Source organism: Humulus lupulus, chromosome 4 (assembly GCF_963169125.1).
Source record: "Humulus lupulus chromosome 4, drHumLupu1.1, whole genome shotgun sequence".
Taxonomy (NCBI): domain Eukaryota; kingdom Viridiplantae; phylum Streptophyta; class Magnoliopsida; order Rosales; family Cannabaceae; genus Humulus; species Humulus lupulus.
In genome coordinates, this window is record NC_084796.1 from 62,287,257 (window position 1) to 62,305,395 (window position 18,139).

Genomic DNA, 18,139 nt, shown 5'->3' on the forward strand with positions numbered 1-18,139 from the left:
GCTTTACCTCCCCTACCAGCCTTGGTCTTCCGTCCTTTCCCCGTGGACGGGTCTTGGCTGGTGGCAGCCTTCTTAATGAGCAAAGTAACCCTCCCCAACATCTTGGCTTCTGGATACTCTGCAAGAAACGTACAAAGTAAGGTTAACGAACCAACAAGCAATGAGAAAGAAGATAAGCGGAAGACAAGACGATCAACAACATAAAAGCACAAGCAAGCCCGCCAGCAGGGAACAAGAAACAAGAAAAAGAAAAGTTTGAAAGGGACGACCATGCACGAGAAACGTGGATGGCCTTCCCCGAGAAAAACAAAACACCGCTTCCTGCTCCAGGAAGCTCCCGTACTCCTTGAAGTCCGGGAATGACATGCTGAGGGAAGAAGGGTCAACCATGATGACACCTTCTGGCAGACTACCGTCACTCAGACACCCGAGGAGCTCATCTACCCTATCGCAATATCTGTCGAAGGGTATCCTACGCGGATCTAGCCTAAGGAAATGGGGATCAAACCCCATATGAGAGGTCCGGGAAACCTCAGACAGGCTGGGGGTGTGGATCAATCGAAAACTAGTCTTACCTCTCCCGGAGGTACTAGCCCCGGAGCCCCTTCGTTAGGGTAAGCCGCGGCGTGGCGAGCCTCGATCTCCTCTTCCTCCGGCTGGGGGTCGGGGAACCTCTCCGCCCAACTAGGAGATAAAGTATTTTCGTCCCGGGCTGCTTGGGTGATCACCTTGGACAGCTCCAGGGCAATCTGCTCCCGGATGTCAGCTGACACCTGACTTTGCCCCCTGCCACTCACTGGCTCGATGTTTTGGAAGGAGGCGAGTAACCCATACTCCCTCAACGATTCGGAGGTCACAAGTCTCTCCACTTTCAACTCTTCCTCAGAAAGCCCTTCGTAGAACTTGGACCTCCTTATCATCTCCGCGCAGCGAGGTGTCCGCGAAACGACTTCTGCAAAATTCAAATACAAGCATTAGAGATCCTCCCAAAAGGCAAATCAAACGCAAAGAAACAAAGTTGAAAAGGAGAGGAAGGAGAACTTACCAGGGATTTTGAAGTCCAAAGATAGGGCTGGCACCCTCTTCAGCGGGAAGCCAGTCGTCAGGAACCAGTATTCCCGGAGGTCTGGAACCCTCGCGGTATGACAAGTGGGGCACATCACGTCCGGGTGCCTTTCCAGCCTGTAAAACCCCACCTTGTCTGAATGACCCCTCATAGGCTGAGACTTCAACCCGTAGAAGTACAGCACCTCCTCCGGGGTAGGAGCTTCCAGTTTCCGGGACTTGCAAAAGATGAACCACCCTGCTAGGAGCTTGTAGCTGGGAGGAATCAACTGGAAGGGGGCCATCCCCGCCTTCACATAGAAATTAGCAAAGTAACTCCTTAGGGGCAAGTGCGCCCCACACACTATGTGTGCCCAGCTCCAGGCACCAAAGCCCTCGTGACTCTGGCTAGCCGACTCGCCCAGCACCGACAGACGGTGCCACATCAGACCTGGGATGTTCTTCAGGCCTGCCTCGGAGGAATATAGCTCCAGCACGCCATAATTCCTGAAAAGGTTCGGCTTTTGGTCCATCTCCCAGATTGAACTATTGGAAGTCGGTGGGCTAGCCGCGACCATTTTCGCCTTTCCTTTCCCCTTTGCACCAGCGACAGGGGAACCCTTCTCCTGGGCAGAATCAGCCTCCCCCACAGCAAGGAGTTGTTCCTTTGAGATGTTCGTCACTGGACAAAAGAAAGAAAGAAGAAAACACTCTAAGCAGTCAGCACCCTTGTCATACCCTAGTGGTATCAAAGGTGTCGGGGAGACCCTTCCCGAAAACTGCTTGGAGAGGCTCCCACCGAGCTTACCGAGGGATTGGCACCATGCCACCCGAAGGGCAGCAAGGAACCAGACTCAGACTCCGAGCCTAAGCCCACCAAAAGAAGTGTTTTTCCAGAGAAAGACACCCTAAAGGCGTTCATGCTTATGCCCTAAAACAGCAAAACGAGGAACGACTTTCCAAACGCAAATCGCCAAAGCATGCAAAAAAAAAGGCTACTTATCGACTCACATCAATCACATGCCTACCAAAGCCCTATTCACGCATGCACATAAGCGATAATGGAAGAAACCTCTACTCTAACAACTACCAACAACCTAAGGTTTGGGAGGAAAGAGCAAAGTAGAAATACTTACTGATATTCGGGTAGTTGGAGGTTGAAGGAGTAACTGGATCACTGCACAGCACGATCGCGAGAAGTAAAAGCTACAAAGACGAACGGCGATTCAAACCAGGAACTTCGGCGAATAAACCCACTGCCAAATCAAAAGAAAAAGTTTCCAGATCCTTACCAAAAGAAGTGGCAAGTTCGGAGGAACGGAAGCTGGGAAGCCTGAGAGTTCGAAGGTTTGGAAATCTGAAAATTCGAAAGATAGAGAATTTGAAAGCGTAAAGAGGAAGAAAGGTCCTTTCCCTCGTTTTTATAGCAGGGAAGAAGTCGTTTCGAATTCCTCAAATGGACGGTCCCGATCTTCCCATTCCGTGTGCATCAGATCCAACGGCTGGAGATGAAGCGACGATCCTATTTATGACTCCTCGGATGGGAATAAAGTATTTATTTCCCATCATTACACCACCTTGGGCCCGGAGTACCATTAAAAATCGTCAAATCATTACTCAGATGACTGACGCACGCATACTCAACCAGTCGCCTCACGCACACGTCTTGGTCGCAGAACCATTCCCAGAATGACACGTGGTCCTTGCCGCACTTGAGTACTTGAGTTCAAACAGAAGAAATTCCCTTTCTTTTTCATACTAACACTCAGGCGGGAAAAAGGAACCCTTCCGGGAACACAGAAGGTGGCCCCTCGCCTAATCTAAGAGACCGAAATACCCGGAGGACTGTACAAGCTCCCGGATCTCTCAAAGCTCCATGACCTTGGGGGGTAAATGTTATCCAGATTTCCGGATAGCGTTTAGATTGATGTCCTCGGGGAAGAAGAATTATCGATGTCTTTCACGGTAGGTGACCAGAGCTCGCGGATGGACAGAAAGGCTTCGCCTCTCCTGTTTAGTGTCTGGATTACTCTTCCAAGCAAACACAACACGGAAACTCGTCAACTCTCCCGGACTCCCGAAGGGGTATCCTTCGGGGAAGCCCCTTCCAGGAGAAGCTCTTCGAGTGGTCTCCGCGGAAACAGTTCCGTGCCTCGCACGGAACAAAACCAAACGGTCGAGTCCTGGAGGAGACATATTTGGAATGATATCCGCCTGACACAGGATCCCGCCTGACACGCCCGTCAGGTCAAAGCCGCACACATCCCAGCACGCCTAAGGGTACCTTTTCGCCTACTGTTCCGCTGACAACTTGGAAAAGACGGCTGACTTTGTGTGTTCCCCATACTTTCACGTAAATATACCCACATAGAGTTTTGTAGCCATGCTACTACAGTAATTGTATCCCCTATTTATGGCTGGTGTAATTAAGACTCATATACGTAGAGAAAAACCCTAATCCGAAACCCTAGCTATAAAGACCCCTTCATTTTACAAGAAGAGGGACGGCCAATAGATCACATAGCAAAAACTCTACTAAAATCTCTCTAGCTTCATCTTCTTCAAGAGAACCCGAGAGAAACACTGTGAGTGTGGGAAGTTCTTGTGCACCAGCCATCTTACTGTAACCTTTTCCAAGTATAATAACATCGACTCGTGGACTAGGGCTTGTTAACGCCTGAACCACGTAAAAACACTGTTTGTTTAGAGCATTTCTACAGTTCTTATCTTTTTATTATTCTGTTTGTATTCGTTTCCGAAAAACTCGGTAAACAGGGTTAATTCTGGAATTGAATGATTTTGAGCTCAAATCTATAATTAGATTATAGATTAATTATTCACTAGTGAATTAATGGTACTTAAGGAATAAGAAGTAAATTAGAAAGGTAAAATGGTAATTCTTCCATTCTAATTTATGAACTAATTAATTAGAGGGTTGAACTATTGTAAGATGGTTATATCAATGGACGACTTATGAAAAGATTTATGTAAAAGTATATCTATAACATAAAGAGTGCAATTCTGAATTTATAGTGGAGTAATATCAGAATTAATAAATTAACTATTATAATTAAAGAGTTTAATTATTTAGTTTATTTATTGGAGCTTAATGTTATAGGTCCATGGTCCCTGAAATGGCTCAAACAATCACTGACAAAGGTAAACACAAAAATGGGCAAAAAGGACTTATGTGATAAGTAAAATATTTTTCTATGCATCAAACATAATTATTACTTAATTATGTGTAATTAATTAATTATTTGATTTAACAAAAATATAATTAATTTTGAATTAATTTATTTTTGGGATTTTTGGTATTTAAGTAATAATAAAAATTGGGAAAAATCACATGCCATCATTGGCATGTGGTACACGTGTAGCACAGTGCATAGTCACTGTGCTACACACATAAGAGACTGTGTTCAGGTTCTTGGTTCCACAATTTTAGTTATTTAAATATTAAATAAATAATGAGATATTTTAATATGATTAAAATATTATTATTTAAACAAAAATCTGATAACTGATCAGTTATTTTGAATTTGTTTAAAATAACAAATATTTTAATATATTGGATATATTAAATATATGATATCAGTTTTACAGAACGTAACTTTTCAAGGATAGAAAAATATCTAGAAATCTCTCTCAGAGAAAGAGAACAGTGGCATAAACAAAAGTCATTGTTCTTCACAAAACCTAGGTCCAATCTTTATCAGATCTCATGTGTTGAGAACATCTGATAAATAGTTTTTGCCTATTGTTTGTATAGCGAGCCCACACTCGTTCTTTGTGTGCTGAGAACATTTTGGAAGATCTTGGTGTGAGATCTCAAGGATTTAGCCATACAAAAAGATAGCAGCAAGGAAGGACCTGAGGTAATTTTTCTATTCTTGTCTTTGATTCAATATATATATGCATGTGAAGAAGTAGATCTAGAAATCTTTTGGGATTAAACTGACAATTTGATTGTTGTTCCGCTGCGTATAATCTCTGATTTGATCAATAAAAACCAACAAATGGTACCATAGACATCTTCACATATATATGTGTTGAATCTGTGTGGGTTTACTTTTATGCATTTATTTATTTTGATGAATGAATGGATGGCTTAATGTGATTGAATGCATGGGAATGTTGAATCGTTAATTGTATGGTGTTTTTGGGTTAGGATTTGTTTATGATTAGATCATTGTGTAAGCCATTAAAGAGCATAGGATTTATGTAATTTTATTTGGTTTTTGACACCATAAAATTGTAATTCCGATCACACAAAAGTCAGAACGGAGCCCGGGATTCAGAATTCAGCCACCAATCCTTCGAGGCCGACCTCTGAGTCGCTGTCGGGATGTCGTACGGACGGTTCCGTATAGTCCAGCTCGGCGGCCCCGTTTGACGCCACGTGTCCCCGCCTGACTGGTCCAGAATTTTTTTATTTTTTTATTTATTTTTTGAAATTAATCTGTTATTTTTTAAATTTTAAAATATTTAAATATCTGTTACAGTCCAGCCCGACGGCCCCGTTTCACATATATATATGTATTGAATCTGTGTGGATTAAACTGACAATTTCATTGTTGTTCTGCTGCGTATAATCTCTGATTTGATCAATAAAAACCAACAAGGCAGTCAGGTGCCTACATATGTCAGCGCGTGGTGTAGCTGGCAGAGGATGACAGAGGTGCGTGGGGCTGACACGCAGCTTTACTGGGCACTGGAGTTTGGAGGTCTGCCAATCGAAAGCTGGGCAATCTCCCTAGGATGGAGGTTAGAATAGAATAACACTCGAAAATGGTTCTTTAAGATTGAACCTCAAGAATACCAAACCCTAAATTTTTAAGAGAGGGATGAAGAAAAATTGAAAAATAAATCCCAATTTTGAGCTTCTATTGCTTTGATACCATGAAGAAAATGATATGAGAGAAATTATTTTTATTTATGTATTCTCTATCTTTTACAACATAGAACTAGGCTATATATACACCAAACAACTAAGACCATTCATATTCAAAAAATAAATACAATAAATAGGAGTTCCAATAGACTACAAAGCTGAAACAACAATTGAAAACATAAATCTCTTGCTGTCAACATCTGACAACCAATTACTAGCTTGATTTCCTACAGTTTCTTCCCATACAACCCCAACTTTAGCACATAGTGCAGTGATTAGTTGGGGACGATAAAAGGCATTTTGCACATATTCCATGCTCTTGATGATGGAAGACCTAATAACCTTCCCCACATTAATTGATTTTCCTGTTACGATAGCATAGATAAGTTCACCATACTCAATATCAACATCACCAAAAGTCTTTGTTGGCATGAGTTTGGCCCCAATGAACCTATGTCCAGCTTTGGAATTTAAATCCATAAATTTAGCCTTGAACTTGCTTGGTTGGTCATTTTTAAATGTCTACCATTTAGCACCTGGATGGATTCAAAGAGTTGCTATGGTAGCATCCAAGTTTGGATCCTTCCCTAGTTGACTAAACTCATCATCAGTTATGTGTCAAAGTTCATAGAATTTGTTTATAGCAACGACTGGGTAACTAACAAGAATGCCACAAACTATGACTTTATTATTAGCTCGCTCCACAACATTTTCCATTTCCTTTTCTCAATTTGTGCCATAATAGATGGGAAATCAGTCATATCTAACTCCAATCATCTTTCTGTAACCCATGCTTCGCCTTTCACAAGTGCTTCTTTATATGCATTAAAAACTGTTTCTGACATAAACTTGTTCGGGTGGTATGTAATTTCAGGAGCAGAAGATGACACACTTGGATCCTTTCGAATTCTTTTTGGTGCCATTCCAAAACCAATTACCAAAGATGCTTACTATTTGTAGTTTAAGCTTAGAGAAATCCTGATGGTGATAGCCAAAATAATGCAAACAACAACAACTATCTTCACCAATGTACCTCACAACAATTTTCTCCCAATTTTTCCACTAACTTCACTCCAAAACGCAACAATTATTCACTGAAGCATTTTATCAAACACCTTGTGTGCAGAAAATTTTCAAGTGAAAAACAAGTGTGTAATTATAACAACCTTCCCAAAAATCACAACTCACAACAAACAGAATCTCAATACATGCTCAATATCAACAACAATACCACAAATCTTCAAATAAAAGATCAAATTCTGAAATCCCCAAATAAACCCAAATATGAAGAGTTATTCCAAAATTAATATGAAGAGTTATTCCTTTGATGAAGTTGTCAAAAACCCAAGGAAGTCGTCACCAAAAATTGGATTTTAGTTAGGATTTTAGAAATTAGGGTTTTTGAGAAAAATGGGGTTGAAAAAATGTTGAAGATGGAGGATTGAAAATTAATGTAAGAGAAGAGATGATAGATGATTGACTGTATGGTTGTGAAATTTGATGGTGAAGTGAGAGTGGTGATTTCAGATTAAAGAGGAAGGAAATTTGATGTGTGGAGAGGAAGAGTTGTGTGAGTGGGAGTGTTTGAGAAGAAAAGAGAAAAGGAGAAGAAAAAAATATATATGTGCAAAATTAGGATCCTTGTCGCGGCCTGGACTCCTGATGTGTAGGGATTGGGCCATAACCGTGCACAGGCTGCGACAAGAAAAAGTACTTGCCGTAGCCAAAACCCCCTGATTCCCCAAGTCATTTTTTTTGTGGAATTAGGTCGTGGCCAACAAAAGTGTTGGCTGTAGCCTGGAGCCCTAGAACACCATGTAAACATTTTTTTAACGTTTTTCACGGTTTAAATTTACAAACTAAAGATTGTTTAAACTAAAAATAAATGAAGATTAAAAACTAAAATTTACACAATAGCTAAGTTTAACATTGCTAGCTCGACTTTGAATCTTCACTCTTCATCCACATATTTTGGATCGACGAGGTGAATCATAGTAGCTTGTTCTTCCTCCATCGATTCATAATATGGCTTTATTCTGTGACCATTCACCTTGAAAGACTTTCCGGTACTTGGACTTGTAACTTCTACAGCTCCATGAGGAAAGACCTTGGTGACAATGAATGGAACCAACCATTGAGACTTTAATTTCCCCGGAAAAAGTTTAAGGTGAGAGTGATACATTAGAACTTTTTGGCCTTCTACAAAACTCTTTTGAAGAATATTCTTATCATGAAACACTTCAGTCTTCTCCTTGTAGATCTTCAAACTCTCATATGCTTCATTGTGAATTTCTTTTAACTCCTGCAATTGAAGCAATTGTTGTTGTCATGCAGCAATGATTTCCATATGCACTTCTTCACAGCCCACCAAGCCTTATGCTCTAACTCCACTGGTAGATGGCAAGGCTTCCCATACACCAACTGATACGGTGACATACCGATAGGTGTTTTATATGCCATGCAATTAGCCCACAAGGCATCGTCAAGCCTTGCACTCCAATCTTTTCAGTTTGGGTTCACGATCTTCTCAAGAATCAATTTGACTTATCGGTTAGCAACCTCTGCTTGCCCATTGGCTTGTGGGTGATAAGCAGTCGTCACCTTGTGAGTTACACTATAGTGGAAAAACCATGCTTCTATACTCTTGTTGCAATATTGAGTGCTTCGATCACTAAGTATAACCTTGGGTGTACCAAATCTCACAAAATTTTTGGAGCGAATGAAATTCACGGCTATTTATGAATAATCCGCTCTAGTTGCAATCACTTCTACCCATTTAGACAAGTAGTACACTGCCAAAAGAATGTATTGATAGACAAAAGAAGATGGGGAAGGTCCCATAAAATCCATACCCCAAACATCAGAGATCTCAAGAATTAAAATTGGATTTTGAGGCATTTGATCTTTGGCTATTATGTTACCAACCCGTTGACAACGATCGCATGCCTTACAATAAGCATAAGCGTCTTTGAAAGTTGTAGGCCAATAAAAACCACTGCCAAATATTTTACGCGTTGTCCTCTGGGGTCCAAAGTTTCCACCACAAGCATAAGCATGACAAAAAGAAAAGATGAAACATAATTCAGATTCAGGGACACACCTTCAAATGATTTGATCTGTATAATGCTTCCAAAGACAAGGTTCATCCCATATGTAGTGGCAAGCATCAAGCTTGATCTTGTTTCATTATGCTCGTGTGAGACCACTTGGTAACTCCCTTGTAGTGAGGTAATTGACAATGTCGGCATGCCAAGGAATGACTTCCTACATGGCTAGTAGTTGCTCATCGGGAAATTTTTCATCCATAGGTAAATTGTCTTCATTCTGAATAAGATGACTCAAGTGCTTTGCCACAAAATTTCTAAACCCTTCTTGTCCTTGATCTCTAAGTTGAACTCTTGGAGAAGTAGAATCAACTGAATAATTCGAGGCTTGGCTTCTTTCTTTGCCAATAGATAACGAAGAGTAGCATGGTCTGTATAAACAATCACTTTAGTTCCAATCAAGTAAGACCAAAACTTTTCCAATGCAAAAATGATCGCCAATAGCTCTTTTTCAGTGGTGGAATAATTAAGTTGAGCATCATTAAGAGTTCGAGAAGCATAATATATAACAGGAGGAAGCTTGTCAACTCGTTGCCCAAGAACAACACCCACGTCATAATCACTCGCATCACAAATGAGTTCAAAAGGAAACTCCCAATTTGGTTGCTGAATTATAGGAGCTGCAGTCAAAGACTCTTTTAATAAGTTGAAAGCCACTAAACACTTCTCATTAAACTAAAAATTGACATCTTTTTGAAGAAGGTTGCATAGTGGGGTGGAGATTTCAGATAAATCTTTTATAAATCTCCTATAGAACCTGACATGCCCAAGGAATGATCTCATGTCTTTCACACTAGTCGGAGGCTGTAGAGAACGAATTAAATTAATCTTTGACTTATCAAACTCTATTCCCTTGACTGAAATTACATGACCCAAAACTATACCTTGGTTTCCCATAGAATGACATTTTTCCCAATTAAGCACAAGGTTAGTTTCAATACACTGATGAAGTACCAAAGTGAGATTATGAAGGCATCGATCAAATAAGTTACCATTGTTATCCCGATTTTCCACCCATGACACGTGGCATGACCAAATGGATTCGTGGGCCCTCTTAAGAGGTCAGGCCCATCCTAAGCCCAATAAATAGGGATAAAAGGAAACCCTGACAACCCTAACACTGTCGAGCCCAACAACATTCAATGGGCATGAGCATAATGAGGAAACCGTGACTGAGATGTACGCCCAACTCATCTCCCCAGCCATGACCAACCTACATCATCCGGGATGCTAATTAAGGTGGTAGACTAACTGTTCACAAGAGACGGACCTTATCAAGAATCCAGGGGAGATGTTCAGTGTCATGATGTCCACCATTGATAAATGAACTCGAGTCCTAGTTAACGAACCAGGACTCCAGTAAATGAACTGGGACATTAGTAAATGAACCCAGACCAGATGTCCAGATAGGGCAAGCCTAGTTTTCCTTGATGCTGACTTGTCCCCATGAAATTCGGCAAGTGGTCTCCTCAACTAACTTGCAGAAGAGGGTATGCACAGAATGTACGCCGTTCGTAGGAAACAATACTGCCACTACAATGACAGATCCTGTCCCCAGGATCCCCTTAGTAACCCACGCAGACAAGTCAATGCTAACGTACAATGGGTAGTTGAAAGGATCGGTCATGCCTAAGCTGGCCCAATGGGCCCTGATTAGCAACATTTATTTATCTCACATTCTTTGTATTATTGCTAGATTAGCGAGCTAACTGTAATTACATCCCTATTTGTCTCGGATTAGTTTGGCCCAAGATGCTTAACTGCCTATAAATAGGACCAGTTGTGCACTGTAGCAGGGATCCTAGATTTTCTCTTGTAAGAAAAAACTCTGCTAAAACTTGTAGAAAAACTCCATTGTCAAAACTCTCAAAATCCTTATACTGGTGATTTGTGGAACAAGGCTCATTAACGCCCCAACCACGTAAAAATTGTGATTGGTCATCCTTAATCCTTTCTTTCTAGCTCTTAATCCATAATATATTTCTAGTTTCTGAAAAACTTGGTAAACATTTTGGTGCTTTCATTGAGAGCTGAAGGAAGCTTGAATCAATCTCGATCATCTGCGAAAAATGGTGAACACCAGACATACCGTGTTTGATCCTACTCACCAGCAACAAGACAATGGAAAACCATTGCCCAATAAACCATTTCCTTAAGACCAACCCGAAGATATGCCTTATCAGGGGCCTCTTCCCAACGACTCCCAGAACTTTGGGGATAGGGGTGACTACGACGAAGGCTATTACGAGGAAGGTGAAAGGGAATATGAAGATCACGAAGCCAAAAACCTTGTTGATCATGACGAGAAGGATATGGATCTTGAATAGGAGGATCTAGAGGTGGTTCGTCTGAGACAACAGGTCCTGGATCAAGAAACCAAGATAGCTGAACAAAAATAGGCCACCCGCCAAATGAAAGAGTCCCTCCTGGCTTTTCAAGCCTTTATTGTTGCCCAAGGATTGGTAGCCAATCCTTCAGCCATTTCTCTCCCAGGAATGCAGCCGCTTGTCCCACCTCTCAGGACTGGCGTACCCAACGACGCTACCCCTATTCCTCCTCTAGGACCATCCCGGAGCTGGCTCGTCGAATCCTGCTCATGAAAAAGGAAAAGCCAAAATGGGTGATCCTATTGGAAAAACAACCCTATGAAAAAAGTCATCCCATTCCAAAAACTAAGACTAACCTTGAGTAATTCCCTAGGAAAAAATGGATGAATCCTATCTTAGGACGGGATCATCCAAACGATCTGCAGGGGAAGCGCCCGTAGGGTACTAAGTCCCAAAACATACCTAGACGGGATGATCAAGGATGACACTTTTATCATAGCGCCTTCGTGAACAAGGATCACATAGGGTGCAAATGCAGGGAAGAGCCAGACCCAATCAGTTTGGGAGACGATACTTCCTGAGTAGACTTGCGTGATGACCTCAATGCCAGAAAGGAGCGGGTCTGCAAGGAAAAGATTCGCCCTCGAGGAGGCGACTTGAGGAATAATTTCAATGACAAGAGGAATGAGAGAATCCCATTGGTGATGGAATGGCCAGAAAGTTCATGGAACAGCTGGCCGCTCTAAAAAAATTCACGGACCACCTGGTCTAGAAACAAGAAGGCAGAGGTTCCGATTCCAAAGAAGAGGAAAAAGAGCCGTGCGCCAAGCACATACTAGAAGTTGTGCAATCAAAAGGGTTCAAGATGCCAGTCATACCCGCCTATACTGGGAATATGAACCCCAAAGATCACTTGTCCCTCTAAAATTGCCTGATGACTGTAGCTCACTCTGGCTGGACCCGCAAAAGATTGGTAGAAAAGACTTAAGACGCGATCGATCCAGTCTAGGTCCAGATTGCAATTAGCTTTACGTGAACAGTTTTTGGCTACCATAATGATGGACATGCAAGTCAGTGTGCTAGATAATGTCAAATAATATCCCATGGAAACCCTTAGGGCTTACATCCAACGCTTTACGAAAGAAGCCTTGAAAACTAAGGTGGATGATGGAAAAAATCTTGTGGCTCTCTAGTTCGGGATCAGAGCTGGATCCCCTCTGAGGGACGACATGCAACACAACAAGGAGACCACCCTTGAAGAATTAATCAGGAGTGCACAAGGTTTCATCAACTTGGAGAAGGCCCGAATCTAAGCCTTTCGGTGGCAGCCAGCAACCCAGTCAACAACCCAAACCTTTCTCATATACGGAATGTTGTATCTGACAAAAATTTATCTAGCATCCCCAGCGGCGTCTGGATCTGCTGGAACCCTTGGGATGTCATTCATGACCCCGACGGTCTACGGACCCACTTCGACGAGATATGCTCCGACTCCATCAGCCCCATTTTCCAGATATGGAGTGGCACCTACTAGGTACCGTTTCGCTCCCGGTGGTTCCCAACCGCCTTAAGACAAAGCAGCTGAGGCAAGCATAAACCCCTCTAGAGGAAAGAGATTGGGCAAAAGTCAGAATTAATTTGAGCCCTTAAAGAAGGGGAAAATGGGGTACGAGCCCCAATACATGGAGTATACCAACTTGGTGGACACTCGGGAAAACAACTACCTTACAACGGGTAATGTAGTACATTACCAGAAACCAAGCCCCATGTTCAAATGGGGAAAGAATTCAAGGGACTCCTGCAAAAGTTGTGCCTAACACAAGGACATGGGCCGCACAATCGTAGAATGTCATCAGCCAAAGGACGAGATTAGGAACCTGATTAAACTGGGACATCTCCACCAATGGATCTAGATGCCAATAGGAGTTTCGGGATTACCAGCAGCTCCTGGACAACCTTTGGCCCTAAGTGCATTGGCATCATGTCGAACTCCTCAGGGAGGGTATACTCCCGGATCAGGATCACAGGCCCCTTAGAGGGCCCCAATAGTGCAACCACTTGGAGGTCCAATGGCTCCTGGACCTGGAATGGCATATCCTCTTAGAACTACACTTGCTCGAGTTGATGGGCACGTGGCCACCATATCAGGAGGCCAGTATCTGGGAGGACTGTCCCGAAATGATCAGAAAAGGCACCTCAGCAAGCTCGATCACAACCATGAGGTGTGTGCCTTAATTCAAACTCTGACCCATCGCTCGAAGTTGATGAACCTGCCCATCACGTTCATGGAAGAGGATGCCCAAGACGTTCATTTCCCGCATCATGACTCCTTGGTCATTGATGCCCAAATCGCCAACAAAAGGGTATCTCGAGTGTTGGTAGATGACGGGAGCTTCGTCAATATCCTATTCAAGCCTGCATTCATAACTATTGGCTTAACAGAGGCAGATCTAGCTTCCTGCCCAACGCAGACTATGACTTCAATGGGGATACATTTCTCCTGATGGGCAAGATGTACCTACTTGTGAAATTGGGGAACAAGGTTCAGGGCTCATTCAAGAATTACACTTTCATAGTGGTGAACTGTCCCACTGCATACAATGTGATCTTCAGTCATCCTGCTTTAGTCAACTTCAGCGCCATCACCTCCATCCGCCACCTCTGCATGAAGTTCCCTTACGACAATGGAGGAGTGGGAAATGTACAGGGATGGAGGAGTGGGGACTGTACGGGGAGACTAGAAGAGCGCTCGAAAGTGCTATCACATTTATGCGCAACCATTCTTCATGGTCCGCGAAGAACCCATTGAAGAGGAATATGTAGATCTAGTTCCACGTCCACAACTAGCATAGAGAATGGTCTGGGAAGACGATGAACTAGATTCGCGAATAGAAGCAGATAGAGTATTAGAACCCATGGAGGAGGTGGAAGAGGTGTCCATCGATGACACTGACCCGAAAAAGGTAATCCAAGTCGGGAAAAATTTGAACTTAGAGGTCAGGGCCGCAATAATTGCCCGGGTGAAGTAGATACAAGACGTCCTGGCTTGGTCTCATTCAGATATGATCAGGATAGACCGCAATGTCATATGTCATGCCCTGAACATTGATGAAAGCATGACTCCTGTCCGACCGAAGCGGAGGCCCCTAGGTGCGGAGAGGGCAGAGGCCCTTAAGTTAGAAATCAAGAAGTTATCCTTGATTAACTTCATCCAGGGAGCCTTATATCCCGTTTGGCTAGCCAATCCAGTGTTGGTACAGAAGCCAACTGGAACGTGGAGGACCTACACTGACTTCACAAACATCAACAAGGCTTGCCCGAAGGATTGGTTCCCTCTACGCTGGATTGACTAGATGGTGGATGCTACATCCGAATATGTGTTGTTGAGCTTCATGGATGCCTACTCCGGATACAACCAGATTTCAAAGCATGTAGCAGATCAGGAACACACCAACTTCTAGATAGACAAGGGTGTATACTGCTACATTGTCATGCTTTTGGGCTTAAGAATGATGGGGCCAGCTATCAGAGGCTGGTCAATAGGATGTTCCAGAATTGAATGGGAAGGAAAATGGAAGTTATATAGATGACATGTTGGTCAAGTCCAAGATCATGACCGAACACGCGGATGACCTGGTAGAAGCATTTGCCATTATCCAGAAGTATGGGATGAGGCTGAAACCCGAAAAGTGCACGTTTAGCATGGTATGCAGGAAGTTTCTGGGCTTCATAGTAAGCTCAAGAGGAATAGAAGACAACCCAGATAAGATCAGAACGTTGATCGAGATGCCATCACCATGAAAGCACAAAAACATTCAAACAAGTGCATCCCATTCTTCAACATACTTTGCGGAAACCAGAGGTTCGAATGGACGACTGAATGCGAAGAAGCCTTCCAAAAACTGAAGGAATGCCTAAGTGCCGATCTTGTCGAAACCAGTGGATGGGGAGCCATTGTACTTGTACTTGGCCGTGTCAGAACACACCATTAGCACCACTTTAGTGCGAGAAGAGGGAAAGGTCCAGCTCCCAGTCTATTACGTAAGCAAAAGGTTGATGGGCGCGGAGTCCAGATATCCCTTAATCGAGAAGCTGGAATTTTTCTTATTGATCGCCTCCAGGAAGTTGAGGCATTACTTTCAAGCCCACGCCATCAAGGTACTGATGAACCATCCCCTGTGACAAGTACAACAGAAACTCGGATCATCAGGAAGACTTATAAAGTGGGCTATTGAGCTTAGGCAATTTAACATCGCTTATGCCCCCATAATTTCCATCAAGGGACAGGCCATGGCCGACTTTATCTTAGAATGTACCGGAATAACTAGAGATGAAGAACCCGTTGACCCCATAATACCCTTATGGAAGATCTTTGTAGATGGAGCTTCCAATGAGAATGGGGTCAGGGCCGGGATCATCTAGATATCCCTGCAAGTTCACCAGTGGCAAAGCGCCCTAGGCTTCCAGTTTGAAGTGTCAAACAATGAGGCTGAGCACGAGGCCAGATTATGCTTGGCCCAGGAGGTATGGGTCCACAACGACTCCCAACTGGTGGTTAGATAGATTTCAGGGGAGTACCAAACAAAGTGGGATAAGATGGCCACCTACGTGACACAAATCTAGGAGTTACTCCAGCCTTAAGGAAATACTTCATCCACCAAATCCCTAGGGAACAGAATGCGTTTGTAGACACATTGGCGAAATTGGCCACAGATGTTGAAGCAAAACTCTCCGGGGTGGTCCCAATCGACCATCTACCCGTGCCAAGTATTGAAGCACCTACAATCATCAACACCATCAATTACTCTACGTCCTAGATGGGCCCTCTCATCCAACACCTAACCACTAGGTAATTGTCCATGGACAAGGCTGCCACCAGGAAACTTCAGCACCAGGCTCCCAGATACGTCATGATTGATGGAAAACTCTATCGCATGGGATTGTCCATGTCCTTTCTTCGATGCTTATCCAAGACAAAAATGAGTGTAATCATGCATGAAGGCTTTTGCATAAATCACACAGCCGGGATCAACTGATCCAACAAAATCCTAAGGCAAGGATATTTCTGGCCAACGATGAAGAAGGACTGTGTTGATTACATTCGCAAATGTGAACAAAGCCAAAGGTACGTGAAGATTCCGCGAGCCCCTCCAACTGAAATAACCCTGATGACTAGTCCCTGGCCTTTTCTAGTTTGGGGAATCAATTTAGTAGGATCCCTCCCAACTGGGAAGGTTGGAGTAAAATATACCATTGTAGCCATTGACTATTACAGCAAGTGGGTTGAGGCGGAAGCAATGAGCACCATCACCTCTAAAAAGGGCCTGGACATTGTCATCAAAAACATTGTGTGCCGATACGGCCTCCCTCACAGAATTGTGTTCGACAACTAGAAACTATTTGATAACATCCACTTCACTAACTTTTGTGAAAGACATGGCATCATCAAAAGCTTCTCTACGGTCACAAGGCTTCAAGAAAATGGGAAAACAGAGGCCGTGAACAAGATTTTGAATGGAACATTAAAGAAAAAACTACAAGCTTGCAAGAGCAAGTGGCCGGAAGAGTTGTTCCGCGTCCTATGGGCCTAACATACTCCCTATTAAATGGTGTACGGATGCGAAGTAGTCATCCCAGTAGAAGCAATGGTCCCTTCCCACAGACGGGACACATACGATCCCGTCCGAAACCACGCCTTACTCTAAGAATCCCTAGATCTCATCGAAAATATTCGGGAGGAATCACATGTCTAGTTGAAGATGCACCACGGAAAGATAACTAGGCACTTTAACTCTAAAGTTAAGAGACAGAGGTTCAAAACCGTCAATCTAGTCTTTAGAAGAGTTTTCCTTGCATCTCATGATCAAGGAGTGGGGGTTTTGGGACCAAACTGGGAACGACCCTATGAAATCCAAAACGAAGTATGTCCGAGAATGTGTCGCTTAAGGCCACTAGACGGAATGAAGGTCCCAAAGGCCTGGAACGCAGAACACCTCCGCCAGTATTATGAGTAGTTAAGAGGATCTAATTTTGTTTCTTTCTAACATTTTTTATTTCTGGAAATTTACTCCCCAGGGTGATTTCTTTTTTATTGGAAATGGTGTATAGAAAACACTATAAGAAATATTGTAAGGAAAGAAAAAGTTTGTGTCTGTCTTCAATTTTTACACAAACAAGTGACCTAAGACTACAATCTTTGGTCACTTAGGGGGTAAGGCCATCTATACAAGACCAGGATTAAAAACAAAAAAGGATGCAAAGCTCAAGGCTTAGTCTAGGTCCAGACTAGGGGTTCAAAACACAATAGGATGCAAGGCTCAAAGCCCAATCCTAACCCGAACCCTCATGGTCTGGGGGGATCCAAAACCTAACTCCAAACAAAAAGGATGCAAGGCTAAAAGCATGGTCCTACCTGGACCCACATCGACTAGGGGGTTCAAAACCTAAAAGGATGCAAGACTAAAAGCCCAATCCTAACACGGACCTATATAGTCTGAGGGTTCGAAACCCAACTCCTAAAAATTGGTCCAGACATAACATGGTCCTGGATAACAAAATATCTATTCATGTTTTTCTTACAATGGCCCAGAACCATTGAAACGTGAATCTTAGGTTTAAATTAATTAAAGTTAGCCTTATAAACAGCCTATGCTGTTGGAACCTGAAACTCATGTTTGAAATAAGATAATAAACTAATCTCTGATTGTCTAGACCATTGGAACTTGAACACCAGAGTGATGACAAATAAATCAGCGACAGTTGATAACTCC